The sequence below is a fragment of the Serinus canaria genome, chromosome 1 (assembly GCF_022539315.1).
Source record: "Serinus canaria isolate serCan28SL12 chromosome 1, serCan2020, whole genome shotgun sequence".
NCBI classification, from domain to species: domain Eukaryota; kingdom Metazoa; phylum Chordata; class Aves; order Passeriformes; family Fringillidae; genus Serinus; species Serinus canaria.
The window spans coordinates 16,750,337-16,766,060 of NC_066313.1; the positions used below are offsets into that span (position 1 = coordinate 16,750,337).

The 15,724-nt window shown below is 42.6% G+C and overlaps 2 protein-coding genes across 8 annotated transcripts in view; one reads left to right on the forward strand and one right to left on the reverse strand.

The window, feature by feature from the left end:
• The window catches only part of RPL24 (ribosomal protein L24), a 432,745-nt gene that overhangs the window by 149,161 nt on the left and 267,860 nt on the right, over positions 1 to 15,724 (reverse strand). The gene's annotated exons all lie outside the window — the stretch shown is intronic.
• Positions 1 to 15,724, forward strand: part of ZPLD1 (zona pellucida like domain containing 1) — a 126,403-nt gene that overhangs the window by 26,666 nt on the left and 84,013 nt on the right. The gene's annotated exons all lie outside the window — the stretch shown is intronic.

Genomic DNA, 15,724 nt, shown 5'->3' on the forward strand with positions numbered 1-15,724 from the left:
CTGTTCAAAAGAACAGCTTGATGGATGAACTGAAGTTTAGATATATTTTGAAGTCTTCTACCAAAAAAAGACAGTAGGTTCTGAAAGTCAATATATCATTATGGAAATGATTTGGAGAAAACAAAATTTGTTCATGGATATTTTTTTTTTTAATTATCATATTTGTTGTGATTTGTAGCGGTCTATATCTGTGATAGAGTTGCAAATGATTTCCCTGTCTGGGATTCTTTCACAGGCTTCAGCACTGAGTATATCTGTGCACTTTTCCCACATTCCTTGGTCTTAAGAAATTTGTGCTTTCAGCATTTTGGCCATTAAACGTGGCCACTTCCATCAGGGTGATGTGAAGCAGGTGAATTGTTTGGAAGTGCTCTTGACTCAAGCTTTGCTGGGGCAGGGGCCTTTGCACAGAATCTGAAGTGGGGCTGAAGGAGCCAGAGGGCAGAGGTGGAGGTGCTCAGTGGGACTCAGAGCCCCTTCCTCTGCTGGGGCAGACCTCACCTGCTGTGTCACTGGGGGAGAGGAGGCTTCATCTGGGCATTTTATGTTGACACAAAGGAACTTTGCATTGCTTAACTGCCTCCTTTGAGGCAGTACTTCACCTCATGGGGAATGGCTCTGACACAACACCGTGATTTGAAACATCTGTTTGGCCTTTGTGGGCTGCATGCACAGGGGTGTTGTCCACTCCTCCTTGGAGTGAAAGGGTGTGCAAGCTTGCCAGAATCCAGGCTTCTACAGACACTAAACACAGTTGCTTGTGGTTGACTCCACAGTGCAGCACTTGTGGAGAGTATCAATAATCTTAATTTTTGCAGGCTGATGTCAACCATCTCATACCCATAAAACCAGCAAGAATAGATTGTTGTTTTTTTAGAATTTTCATTCAATCAATTAAAAAATCCCCAAACATCTGCTGTAATGAAGATTTTGATATTTCTCAGATAATGGGAAGGGTAAATACTTGTGATAGTAGGGATGAATTATACTCTAATCATCATCTGAAATTTGCTTTTGATGTAGTTTGTGGAAGGAACTCCTTCACTGGTAGAGCAAATTTCTAGTCTATCTGTAATGACTCAATCCTGAACTAAAAAAATATCAATTGGAGCAACTACACCAAGAGAAAATGTAGCTACCCTACTGGGAAATTCTGTATTCAGTGCAGAATGACTTGTTTCATTACTTATTAAAATCAAAAATATTTAATGATTTACTAATCTCATGCATAGAAGCTAGTGCACATATTGGTTTAGAGAAAGTTTATTTATGGATGTGAAGGGAGTAGGACTGGAAGGTCTTTGAAAGAATTTGCTGTTTGGTTCACTACAGGTATGGCTGACATAGCTGATGCACACAGCACACTTTGGTTTCATTATGACTTAAAAAAAATTTCCGTCTTTGACCAAGAAGTGACCAACATCAGTTTTGTTATTTTTTTCCCTGACAAGTCAGCAATTCCACTTCCTCCTCTGCTCTCCACGAAAAGCAAATGCTGTAGAATCATAGAATGATTTGGGTTGAAAGGGGCCTTAAAGATCATCTTGTTTCACCCCCCCCTCTGCTATAGGCAGGGACATCTTCCACTAGACCAGGCTGCTCAAAGCCTCAGCCAGCCTGGCCCTGAACACTTCCAGGGTGGGGGCATCCATAATTTCTCTGGACAACCAGCTCCAGGCATGCACAATTTCTCTGGGCAAATCAGTTCTCAGCAGTAAAGAATTTACTGAAACGCTGTATTTCAATTTAAAATTGTTACTCTCCATCCTATCACTACACTACCTGATAAAGAGTCCTTTCCAGTCTTCTCTTTAGGCCCCCCTTGTGTACCAGAAGTTTGCTGTATGGTCTCCCTGGATCATTCTCTTCCCTAAAAGCTAAATAACCCCAATTCTCTCATATGGGAGATATTCCAGCCCTTGCATGCTCTCTGTGACCCTCCTCTGGGCCTGTCTTATGCTGGGGACCCCAGAGCTGGGTGCAGCACTGCAGGGGGTTGGGGGTCTCATGAAAGTGGAATAGAGGGGCAGAGCCACCTGCTTCAACCTGTTGGCCACACTTTTGCTGAAGCTCAGCACGTGGTTGACTTTCTAGTCTCCAAGGCTGCATTGGCAGGTCGTGCCTGGATTTATCTTCACCTGGTGCTGTGCAGCTGGCTGTGTGCTGGTGGGACTCTGGGGGGCTTGCTGTTCCAGCAGGCACCAGTTGCCTCCTTAACAAAAAGTTCATCAGTGATGGTCTGGAGATGCTCCAAATTAAGTATTGTAGGCTTGCCCATGACCATACCCTTCAGAAAGAGGTCGTAGTTCATGAATTACTGTGTCGTACATCTAATGCAGGACAGGGCCTGCCCAGTCAGGGGCCTGATGGGGCTGTGTGTGCAGAGATGCCTTGGCTGGATTGCAGGAGCTGCTGCTGGCCCTGGAGGCTCTGCTGTTTCAGCAAGGCACTGGGGGGGCTGGTTCCACACTCTGGATGGCTTTCAGATCCCAGCCAGGCAGGAGCCATGTGGATGCCTGGCACTCTCTTGGCTCAGGGGTCTCTTTTGGCTGCTCCAAAGCAAGTAAAGACAGAGCTGTTTCCAGAAACAAGGAATGCTTTGCACCCACATTTTATGGTTACAATGTCACCCTTTTTACTTCACCTGGACTACTCCACTTCTGCTGAGTGTGAACAAGTGTCTCAGTCTGAGACTGGCCAGCTTGCCTGCTGCATGGCTGGTGGGTAGGAGGGTGTACAAGCGAGTGGGGTGCCTGTATGATGCTGTGCTTTTATCTGGCCTCAGGGTGCCTTGTTCTTCTTGGGGGCTCCTGGGCCAGCAGCTCTGGCTACATGGCCATGCCAGAGCTAGCACATGGTGGAGATATAAATGATAGAAACAAATTCTATCAGAGCTTCAAATAACTGTGTCATGCTTCAGGGCATCCAAGTCACAGTTTGAATCTGGATTTACTGCCAGTCACAAGAATTGATTCTGGCAGGAATAATCAATACTGCCTCTTAATTCTCTTGAACGGTGTCAACACATTCGTGCCTAAGAGACACATTCCTTGTGTTAAAGCATGGCAATCAAAATAGTTCAGTGCTGGGTGAACATACTGAGGGACCTAAATACACAAATCTCTGTGCTTGCTCAACCATGATGAGAATATGATCTGATTTTAGCTCTGGAGTGAAAACACACCCTCTTCAGAGGCAGATGATCTTGTCAGTCCAGGTAGCTCTAGGCAGAGCAGAGGTACTGAGTGTGTGCTTGTGTTATCTAGCATGTGGTGGCAGGGAGAAGCTGTGCTGGTACCTTGTGGCCTGGATACAACTGGGAGAGAGTGAAACGTGGAGCCTCTTGTGGCTGTACTGTATAAACCTGCCTTGTCCGTGTGTTGTATGCATGTTGGTCATAAGGAGCTCACTTGAAGGTCAGGACTGGAGGCTCTCCTGGGCAAGTTTGTCCAACAGTGCCATGGTGAGCACACCTGAAGGGCTTCACCAGTTTGTCTGGAAGCTGTTCTCTCTCCAGGAGTGGCCAGGTGAGCAGGCACTGTGGTGGAAGGCAGAGCAAGGCAGGTGTGCGTGTTACTGCTCCCCTCGTGAGGGGGTGTTCACAGTAACTTCCTGAAAGTCACCCAAGAATTTCTGTCATACACTTGGTCAGGGTTTTTACAATATTATGTGATCATGTGGTTTTACAGTCTTCTCTGCCTTCATGGGGAACTCCCCATGAGTCAAGGTCTTAAACAGCAAATAAGCTCCATGAACAATGCAAGGTTTCCCACTTCCCTTCTCCCTCACTTTGTGTCCCTGACCCTCAGAGCTGGGTTGGCAGTGACAGGAGCCTCATCTCCTGGCTCTGACGCAGGCTGGCCAGAGGATGCACAAGTGGTTCAGTCAGGCCCAGCGCTGGAAATGATGCAGTGCCTACAGGTGGGGTTTGGGACAGATAAAGAGGAAACCTCTGCTGTTTGATATTGCTGCTGCTCTGCGCTATAGATCTGGGACCTCGCTGTGCTAAATGATGCACAAACAAATGTCCCAGCTCGTGGTATGCTGTAAGCTAAAAGAATTCTGCCATGAACTCAGGTAGAAATCCAAACAGACACATCTAGGTTCTCTGGCTTTGCTAGCAAAGGTTTGCCAAGTCACTTAAGGAAGCAAAGTAGTTTCCAGAGACTCTGCAAAGCTGCTCTGGCAGGTATTTTATTAGACATCTTTGCCAGGAAAGTGAAGAAATACCATGATATGGTAAGGACACTTAAATCTCTTCCAGTATCAACATAGTGTGAACAAATAGCCAACTGACACGGAGCTGTATGAAAAGATACACATCAAATAAATTCTTATGTATAACAGGTGATGGATACTGGTGATAACCTTAAGCATAAAAAATATGTTGCTATCTGGACCAGAATAATTGTTGTAAAAACTCTTCAACTGCATTCTGAGTATTCTTCATTTCAATGCTGTTGAAAGCCATATTGTAGCCAAGATAAGAATATTTTATATTATGTACCTTTATGGCTAAGAAAAAGATCTGAGTCGTAAAATGAAATTCTTGTTATTTTCCCCGTCTCTTCTTGAAGTAATAGTGGACCCCTTAGTATTGATCAACATTTTGTCAGCTTGTAAGTTCTATATAGCATTCAGAGAACACTTGAAATTCTACTAGAAATTCATTTTTTAAAGGAACAGATTGGTAAATGAAAAGAAAAACAGGTGTGCAGAGCTTTGTCTGCTTCAACAATTGATATTAGTAAGTGGGAACAAAAAGTTATCTGAAATTTCTTGCACTGGTTAATTTGTATTTCTGGGATTTTTAGAATAACCAAATATGCATCTTCTAATGCGTAACTGAATTCAGTTCTTGCGAAGAATGTTACAATTTTTTTGTTTTGTGACTTTCAAATTTGCTGTCTTTCTGACAGAAGCAAATAACTTTTCACATTGAGATAGGCTCTCTGCTCTCTTCATTGTCTGAATAAAAGGCAGTAGCTGACACTTATGCATTATGATATTTATACTGATGCACCTTTTGATGCAAAACTGTTTTCTTTCCCTACTTAACAGGCAGCTTCCTTTATGTGGTACTGAGAGCTAGACAATGAACCCCAAGTGATTGTAATACTCTCCAGACACTTCAATTATGTCACTTTTTTAGATTTCTGATGTGGAACAGGATCATCCAACCTGCTTGAGCAGCCATCCTCCTCCCTTTCACAACATTTAAAAAGTTTTGTTGAAAGGTGAAGTTGTTTCAAATGCTCTGAATGTTGAACCAAGAATGTCTGGGTAAATCAAATAGCAGAGATACCTTATTTATCATGAGGCGAAGAAAGTTGTGATGGATTCTTGTACCATGAACAAACTGGTTGTCTTCCCATCAGCCTGAAAGTGCCCCAATTTCATAGCATATACCTCTGGGGCAGAAGGAATTCAGCAGGTGAAAGCTGAATGCATTGAAAGTTCATTTGTGTTTTTAACTTTAAAAAAACATGTTTGTGGAAGAGCTGTTGGGCATACTCTGATATGAAGGAATAATGAGCAATGGCCAAGAATACAAAGGTCCTTTGCCTTTATAGCCTGGCTCTGGCATGATTGTGTACTGGGGCTCTCCAGGAGAGCTGGGATCTGTCTGCAGGGCAGATGCCGCTCATTTATTGGAAAGTACACCTGCCTGTTGCAGAGCTGTGGAAATTAGGCATGCTCGCTTGTTTTTTTTTTTTGAGAAATGGTGGGGCTGCAGGGCAGCAACAAGGCTTTCTAAAGCACTGTGTAAAGTTGAAATCAATGGGTAGTGTGGCACTGTGACACCCAGAGCCTCCAAGGATTGTGGTTCAGTCCCAGCTGCAAGCTGGCACCTGTGGGGTGGTGGTCAGGACATGGACATCACTCCTGTTCTTATCAGTCTGGCTGACAGAGATGGGAGCAGCTGTGCTGTTATGCCTCAGCAGTACTGGTGGGATATCTAGGGAAGGGTCCTGACAATGAACAGTACCCAGGTTTGGCCCTCTCCCGCCTCATGTCACTTAATCCAGCTCTTCCACCTCACTGTATGCTCAGCTTGTGGAGTAGACTCTGCACGAAGAGCTCTATCTGAATTCATATTGATCATCTTCTAATATGGGCTTATCCCATTGTGTAGAAAGAATAGAAGTTTTAACTGAAGAAAATGAAAAGAATGTGGTGGTTGCGTTTTCAAAGCTATAGGAAATGTAGATGTGGTACTAGGACAAAGAGTGTTGCAACTGGTTGTTGTTGGTGGCAACACTGAATGTGATCAGCTGGGTTAAAGCTCTGGCTTTTCCACCAAAGCAGGTGCCTTTTGCCCTTGTGTGGTGGGCTAACAGGCTGGGAGTGCTGGAGGCTGCTGTTGGCCAGTTCTCTTTAGCACCTTCCTCCTTGAAAGCACCTCTTTTGTTAAGGCACTGGGGAATATAATGAGGAAATGAAACAGGTAAATATATCTTTATTCACCCTCTTGCTACGAAGGGAATTTGAATGCACTTTTGAAATCTGCATTGACACAATTCCACAGAGTCTGAGGTAACAGGGATCAACTTCTGTTGTGCTAGGATGTGAGTCTTGAGATCAGAATGGCTGTGAGCCATTTGAAATATTTTACTTGGTATGAGGAGAGATGAATGCCAGGATTGTATGGCAGGTCTAGCTGAATAGAGACTCCAGTTAATCTCTGCTGAGGATTTTCAAAGGGAAGTATTTATCCTTGTGCCAAATGTCTGTACCTGATATGTCTGACCTTGGGCGTTGTGTATTTCTCCTCTAAAACATGAGATTTGAAATGCTGCTGTTCTGATTTGCTAGGGTTTTTTGCCTGGAAAGAGCAGGTGTGGGTGTACTTCTGCTCTGTTTCAGTGTACCACAGTGAGAGGTGAAGGCAAGCAAAGCAAGTCCCTGTTGAGGGGTGAGAGAGGGGAGACAAGCGTGGTTCTGCCTGGAGCTCAAGTTGCAGCTCCTGACGCTGGGATGGATTTATTTGGGTAGGTCAAGGTGTGTGCAATTGGCCTGCCAATCAATACATCTCAAATGCATTAAAAAATGTAAGCTAGAACTCTTTCACCTAGAAGTTGTTCTTATAAAAGGGTGGACATATACACAGAGAAATAAAAAGCTTTGGGGAGAAAGTCCATATCTGCTGGATATCACTGTAAAAACCAGATGTGCTCAGTCTCTTTAATTTTTATTAAAAAAAAAAAAAAAAAAAAAAGAAGCCTTTGTTTAACAGTGTAACAATGTCTTTGGAATTCTTTAGGTTACAGTCTCAGAGCAGAGGGACCAAGTTATTGAAAAATTTAGCTTTGCTAGAAGCAGAGAGTGTGGCTCAGCCAGTGGGCTACTGCAGACCTTATCTCTCACTACAGCAACCTGAAAGGAGGCTGTAGTGAGGCAGAGGTTTGCCTCTTCTCCCAAGCAACTAATGGTAGGATGACAGAGAACGGCCTAAACTTGTACCAGGGGATGTTTAGATTGGACAGTAGGAAACATTTCTTGATGAAGAGTTTTGTCAACCACTGGAACAGGCTGCCCAGGGAAGTGGTTGAATCATCATTCCTGGAGTTATTTAAAAGATGTGTAGATGTGGCACTCAGGGATATGATTTGGTGGTGGACTTTAGTGGCAGTGCTGGGCTAATGGTTGGACTTGGTGATGTTAAAGGTCTTTTCCAACCTAAATGATTCTATGACTCTAAGCTCTTTCTGAGGGTTTTCAATGTTTAAGGAAAAATGAGGAAAGCATGTGTACATCACAAAGCTGAAAGCAAGATCCCATGGAAGGGAGCAAGAATATTGAATATAAGAATATAAGCAAGAATATAAGAACTTTGGATGTTCTTACAAGACAATTTTGAACTGAGAAACTGTGGTGGGCAGGAGGATTCTGTTTTGGAGGGAAAAATCCCATCCTTATTCTCTTCTTTCCTGTAATCCAGATCAAAATTTGTAATGACCTGAAAGTTCAATCAGACTTATGCTAAAAGCAAACCCAAGCAGTGAGGTGAAAATGCATCATTCTGTGGGGTTTCCTTGTATGTAAAAGCAGAAAGTCTGAGTTGGTTCTTGGCATGCAAAGCAGAAAGCAGAAACAAGCTGTGAAGGGGGTGAGAGTCATGAGATGGCTGAGCACAGGTTTGCTGAAACTCTGTAGTACTGGAAGGAGGGGGCTTCACACTCTTCATGGGGTGATCCAAGCAGGCTGAAAAGAGTCTTGATGAAAAGGTTGCAGCAAAATGAGAAGTGAAAGGGTAGATGTGTGCACACTAAAGAAAACTTAGAAAAAAACCCCCATGGTTAGAATGAAAAAGAAACTAATCCACATACTTTGATTAGGAATGGAATTTTCTGCTGTTTCTCAGACAATGCTGGCATCATGTGGCCACTTTATTTAGCTTGCCTTGCACTAAAATATTTCTGAAAAATCGTTGCTTTCTCAGCATCTTTCTGATTGGGATTCCTTAAAAAAAAGCTCATGAACACACACAATTCAATACTCATGGTTTGACTCCTGGGGATGTCCTGTGCAGGGCTAAGAGTTGGACTCAATGATCCTTCCAACTCAGAATATTCTGTGACTGTGTGACTGCTAAACGCAGCTGTGTGCCTTGCCTGGATATCCTGTGACACTATCTCCATTTTCTAGAAGACATGAGGAGTCTTCAGTTGGTCATTTGGGGTCTTTTACTTTCTGACCACTGATCATGTTTTTAAAGTGATCAGTCAGCCTCTTTTAACACACAGAACAGTTTTTAGTTGTGCTTGGCTTTTGAATCTAAATGAGAGGAAGAAATTGCCATGTGCATGGCAGGCTGTGGTGGGAGTGTTTTCCCACTGTGGGGACGTTTGTAAGGAGGGGGAAAAATGTTAAAGGACAATAGGTTTGCAGGGAGGGAAAGAAACTGACACAGCAATTCTTCCCAAAAGGAAGAGGGTGGGTTGCAAGAGGAGAAGTAAAGCTCATTTTTGAAAGACCAGGAGCAGGAGAGATGATGTAGGGTCCAGGACATACCCACACAATAAAAATAGAGTGAGAACAAGGAGGAACAAGAGCTGCAGTGATGCTTTTCATGTCTTCTCTGCAAAGGAGCTACATCCTGTTTAAGGATCTTAGAGGAGTCTTCTGTGACTTCTGGGAGGGAAAAACTGCATGTAATTCCAAGTTGACTGATTAGTTTAAAAAAATCAGGCTATATGGGAGTATTTTTATATCAGTACTACTGGTATTTTTGAAGAATGGAAACCTGAGCAGAACAGCATCTAATACTACTTGAAGTAGAATCCTCTTACACTGACCGTCTTCAAAGAACTTTGCAGAAGTGCTCCTGAAGCTCAAGTAAAGAATGCTTGGGTAGAGTAGCTTTAATCAATGATATTAGCAGCTTATTAATGTGCATCTCAAGTAACCTGGCAGGAACAGAATCTGTTTGGAGGAGTTCCTCTTTGGAGTTCTGTACATCCAGATAAAATGGAAAACTTGGCAATAAACAGAAACAGTTGGAAAAGTATTTATCCCAGTTGTGTTTCAGACTGTGTAAAAGATTATGCAGCAATATTAAACTTAATTATGAGACAGAGAAAATGTATAATTGCACACAAGTGCCAATGTACAGGGCAGTGGTGCATGCTTGTATATATTTCTGTATTTATAAACACTGGTGTGTATATATATATGCACAGACAAATTCCTTTTTATGAAGTTTTCTTTTAAAAAACCTCATACAGGTAAAAAAGAAATGGAAGTATAAAATGTAAAACGAATTATAAAGCTGTTCAACCTTGTAAAACCAAAGAAGTCTTGGTCACAAATAAGTGCATTATGTCTGGAGGCCTGATAGCAGCAAGTGGAAAGTCAGTTACTAGGAAACACGTGCCTCACTCCAAAGTACACAGTGCTTGCTCTATAAATGCAGATATTTGTTTAAATGAATATTGACTATAATTATGGCGCTGTCTTAATGGCTTTTAGGAACTTTTTACTATGTGGTTAGGTGACATGAAATCTTTAATCTGAATTGATTGAGATTTAATGTTTAATCTTGTTCAGATTTGTTGCTCTTTGTTAAGATATCTAGCTTGGATTCTGACAAAACTTCATCCAGGAGTAGGATACAAAATTCCATAATTCAAATAAGAACGTTACTTGGGCATCTGCCTTGTGTAGGATAAAACAGATAGTTAAATGTTTTTGCATCTAGGTGATGATTCAAAGCAAATCACTAAATTTCTTCTCCTTTATCACTTGAAACATAAGTACAGTTTCCTGGGAAAGCTTTCTTTATCTAGAGTAGACCCAGGAAAATCAGACTAATTGAATTCAGTACTGCCAATCCATGAATGCAGGCTCTGTCTTTCTATGGTCGATACTTTTCTGCAGCTTCTATCCAAAAAGGAAGACATTTTTATTTCTCTGGTTATACATGGTTAAATACAAAGAGTAATAGATGCACATACCTATCATGTGTGAGGTTTGCTAGGGTGTTTTTTCATAAAGGTTGCTTTTTCAGCTTTTGCTCTTAAAAGTTTTGATGAAAAGACTGTAAAGATATGCACTGTTTTATCTGCTCTTTCAGTGCAATTTTAATCAGGAGGCTGTATGCATTGTTAAAAGTTGTTGGGCTGGACACAAATTGAACTCACCAGTATGTAGATGTTTTACTGTCTGGAGTATGACTTACTAGAAGCTATTAAATACATTTTCCTGAGTGTATAAATGGCTGTAAAAGGAAAATCAGAAAATAAGTGTGGCTGGGGAGAAGAGGACAGGTTCTTCTGCTTAAATGTGGAGCTAGGGAAAAGGTGAGCTTTTTGGTAGATTATGCTTTCTCTAATTGTAGCTTTGCCCTCTCAGTTCTCCTGGTTTGAAGAATTAGAAATTAATTCCTTAATGTTTTAGAGGCTTTTGCATAGCTCTGTGGGTGAAAGTGGGATGCATTATTTACAATGACCTTAACATTCTGGGCCACAATATTCCAGACGCCTGTGTAGCTTTAGCAGAGCCATAGAGAGCAACCCCTGGCATGTAGAAGTGAAGTGCATCTTTACAAGGCTTACACCTCTTTCTGCCACAGAATGAAACTTCCTTTGGCTGTGAAAGAAAGATAGTGAGCTGGTTGAGGGTGAGGGTTTTTCTAAACTGGCACTTCCCTGTTTCACTCTGGTTTCTCAGTGGGGGCAGAGCAAGTAACAGCTAAGATACCATCAAACATGATAGCAAGGCATGCTTTATGTTCTCCAGAATGCTGTCTATGTGTATGCCTTGCAAGAAGGACTGACATATCACATGCAATGTAAAAGCTCGTGCTAGAAATGGACAGTATTAAAATGTTTGTTGTTGCTGATTTCAAATCTAAATTTATTTTCAGGGAAAGGAAAAAAAATGCTAATTTTTTTTTCCTTTTCAAGAGGAGGAAGGAGGAGACCTTCTTAGCTAATTCAGATCATGGTTTCCTGCCTAGTTTGTTAAAGATTTAAAGCCTTAGTGGGTGTGCCTCCAAGTATCTTTGGTGATAGAACTCAATAGGAAATTTTCAGCCCTAATTTGTGAATGAGAAACCTCACAAATGTCTACAAGATGTAGAGTACACACTGAGTAATCAGCTCAAATGCCCCATGGAAAATTTGACTGAACTGGAAATGATGTCAGATTCCTCTATGAACTAAACTACTCTTTCCTTAAACTTCTAAAGAGGTCAGCACCCTAACAAAGGTAGGAGAGTGAAGTTGCTCCAGTGAAGAAAAAAAAAAACCAAACCAAAAAATCCCCAAGCCCAAAGAAATCAGGATTTGTAAGACTGCATTGCTGCAGGAATTGTGGGTTTTACTTTTTGGGGAAGAGTGGATGAAGTAGCAGAAATTCAAGATCAAAGCATTCTTTAAGGATAACTTTGTGGCTGCTACATTCAGGCTGGATACCCCTACTGTCCTGTGTTGTATCTGTTGTTACCCTGTTCAGGACAGGCAGGGAGGAAGGTGGTACTCTGTTAAGTGTCATGAGAATTTAACAGCCCTGACTCAACACAGGTGAGCATCAGCAGGAAGGAGGATTGCACTTGACTCAGGTTGGCACTATGCTGGCAGAATGCTGCCTGCTCAGCACACAATGAATAGTGAGATACTCCCTCAGCTCTGGAATGTGGGAAAGAAAGGAGTATTGAGGGAACTGCTTGACACTAAGCAGCCATTTAGACAGGCTCTAGGGTTTAGATCTCATATGGAAGGTAGGGACTGGCAGAAACATGATGCCTGTCCACTTGTTGCACTGCTCTGGAGCAGAGGAGCAAGCAGGTGTTAGGGCTTGAGCCAGCTGCTCTCTGGTAGCCCTTCTGGTTGCCTTGCTACAGGTGGATTTGGTCTGTGGCACTGGAGGCTGATGGAAAAGCTTGCAGGGCTGCTCTGTAAAATGCAAAATATGTACCAACCTGAGGGAAAGAGTGTGGGAACTACTCCTCAGTGGTGAGGCTTGGGAATAAGTGAAAACAGGTAATACCACAAAGGGTAGCAGGTGTCTTATGGATCCTGGCTGTGGACTGACTTAGTGCTGTTGGAAAGTATTGGAGGGAGAGTTTAGTATTAAAATACTCACCCTGGTTTTCTGGTAGAGGTACACAGGATTTTTTCTGCTTAATACTTCCCTTCTCTAGCTTTGTTTCTACCTCATTCCTAACTTACAATATATTTAATATTTTTAAACTTTTCTTTTGTGTCCTTGCCATGGCATGTGCTCTTTTGAGCAAGTCCCGGTGAGCTTTGTAGGCAGTGTTGCTTGTTCCCCACACAATTGCTCTGCTGCAGTGAGGTTTGTGAAACTGAATTTGTTTGCTGCTGCTGTTCTCTTTCCCCAAATATTTTTCATAAGATATATCAAGGCTGTCATGAGATTTTTAAATTTAAGAGGTGGAGTGGGTAAAGGAACACATGAAACAGGGAGCTCTTTTAACATCCCTAGAAGAAGTCTGGATATTTTGTGTCTGTAACGTTTTTCCTTTGTGTGCTTGAGTTGCCAGTAATTTACAATCAATTCAACCCTTCCAACATTTTTAATGAGAAAAATACCCCTAATCTATAGTAATAGCTTCAATATAGTGTATCTTACCTTGGTAATAAAAACATTCAACAATATTTTATGAAATACTCTCGGGTATTTTTTTAAATGAAGGCTGAATGCTGGAAGATGCTCCATGAAAACAAATTGTATTATTAATCAAACCAAAACACAGAATTCCTCACATAGTGATTTTAAAATGCCCAAGACAGTCTTTAATTGAAATGTTACAGAAAATAACAGAATGAGAAACTGTGTACTTAGTGTTTAATTAACTTTACAATGTATGTTCAGAAGCTTGTTAGATGGATCAAAATGTAACTATAGGATGTAAGAGTGTGTTTGCAACATAAGTCCATTTATGTGTTGTCCAATAATAAAATTCAGCTTAGATTAATAACCACCTTCTTGATTAAACAGTCTTCACTTGTTGCATGCTGAAATGGCTGTGCCAAGTGCCATTTCCATTCATTGTCTCCCATAAGCTTCAGCACTTGCTCTTCCTTATGAGCATTATCTGTCACACAAAGGAACCAGGTTCTAACAATGACTTTTCTCTCAGCACCTGTCCTGTTGATTTTTTTTTTTTTTTTTTTGCATTCTCTTATCTAAATCCAGGCTGTATTTTAGCCTTCTGTGGCTCTGAAAAGGGTGCAGGAGATTTAAAAAACTCCCTGGAGGTAGGCACCAGAATGGCCTTGTCCACTTTGTGGTTTTGCTGTGTGTCCTTTTCAAAAAAGCTAAAGGAGGATATCCAGACTTTGTCAAAAGGTCCAGCTTGTGGTCTTGCAGTAGTGATGGATAGTGGATGACTGCAGAGGAATACAAGGACAGGAAAACCTATGATGATGCATTCCTGCCTTCCTGAATCACATTGCCGTGACTTTGTTCAAGCTGTGCATCTCCATGCTACTGAAATCTACTTCCATAACTGGTCAGTGCTTCAGGGCTTTGCCACCTGTGCCCACTGTCCTCTTGGGTTAGCAGGTGTGCACTCCCCTTCTCCCACCACAGCAGCTCCAACTCTGCAGAGGCCCAGCTCTGCCCTGACAGTGCTGTTTTGGTTTTGTCCTCACCACTTTAGCACTGGCTGGTGAAGCCCCTGGCTATGCCTGGTGGTGGGGCCACAGGCTATGTCAAACATAAGTAGTTTCTCTACACCTGACAAAAGGCTCTTCCCTCTTTTTTAACTTTATAGCAAGTTGTGTGGCATGGATGGTAGCACAGGGCTGGCACCCAACTTGTTACCAAAATAATATAACATGGCCTGGGTTAGAAGGGACCTTAAAGTCCATCTCATTCCAACCTCCCCTGCCATGGGCAGGGACACCTTCCACTGGACCAGGTTCTCAAACCCCATCCAACCTTCCATGGAACACTTGCAGGGATGGGGGGTCTACAACTTCTCTGAGTAACCTGTTCTAGTGCCTCACCACCCTCATTGTAAAGAATTTATTCCTCTACTCTAACCCAAACCCACCGTGTTTCAGTTTAAAGCCACTGTCCTGTCACTGCATGCCCTTGTAAGCAGCTCCTCTCCAGGTGTCTTGTGGGTCCCCCCAGGTACTGAAAGGCTACAAAGGTCACCTCAGAGCATGTGCTGGGCTTCAGCATAGGACAAGGGGTAACAGTTTTAAACAGAGGAGGTTGATTTGGAAATGATGTGAGGAAGAAGTCTTTAAAATGAGAGTGATAAACCACTGGAATGGGTTGCTCAGAGAGCTGGTAGATGCTGTTCCTGGAAGCACCAAAGGTCAGGTTGGACAGGGCTTTGAGCACCCTGATCTAGTTGAAAAAGTCCCTGCTTCTTACTTCAGGTGGGTTGGATTTGAAAGTCTTTAAAGGCCCTTTTCAACTCAAACTGTTCTATGATACACCCCAAAAAAGCAAGGGAGGATGGTGAACAATAATCTTGCTCTTATTCAAGTACCAATTGATATCTGAGGCAAATATTTAGGACCACTTCCCTGCTGCTTTATTCTAGCAAGGCTCCTCTCTAAAAGAAAGAGTGTCTTACCTACACTCACCTACAGAATTCAGGGCTGTCCCAGAATCCCTGCCATGGGCCATGGGTGCTGTGGGGGATGACAGGATACCTGTGTGGTTTGCTGGGCTGGGGGAAGGGAGCTGCCCTCAAGACACAGGGTAGGTCAGCACCAGGGTGGGATGATAACAGTGAGGGCAAGCAAAGGTTTTCCTCTTGCTCAGATCTCAGCCCCTAACCCAGGTGCACATGAGTGTTATCTTGCAATATCCAGAGCTGCCTCTGCTTGGTATCTTCTTCTAGTCATTCAGCCCTGCTTTTAATGGGAAGGGTCCTGTCTCTGTGTACAAAGGTACCAAGTGAGCTGAGTGTGGCCTCTAGTGGTCTGTTAATGTCAGATACTGAGAGCCAGGGCTTTCTGGGCTGGTGATCTGCTGCTTTCTGGGTGCTTTGTGTTAATTAGGGTCTGCAAATCTGTGAAAGAAAAGAAAATGACCAAAGAGCTGGGATAAACAGGTTGCTTGCTATCATGCACCTGCTCAGGTGAGGTCAAGCAGCACTGAACTCATCAGTACTGCACTAAAAGAGCTGCCACTATGAGATGTGCTAACTTCTTCAACTGGTGCCATAACTGCATCTCACTGCCAGAGCATTGGTACTTTTCAATATACAGGTGAAGCTTTCAGTAACCTA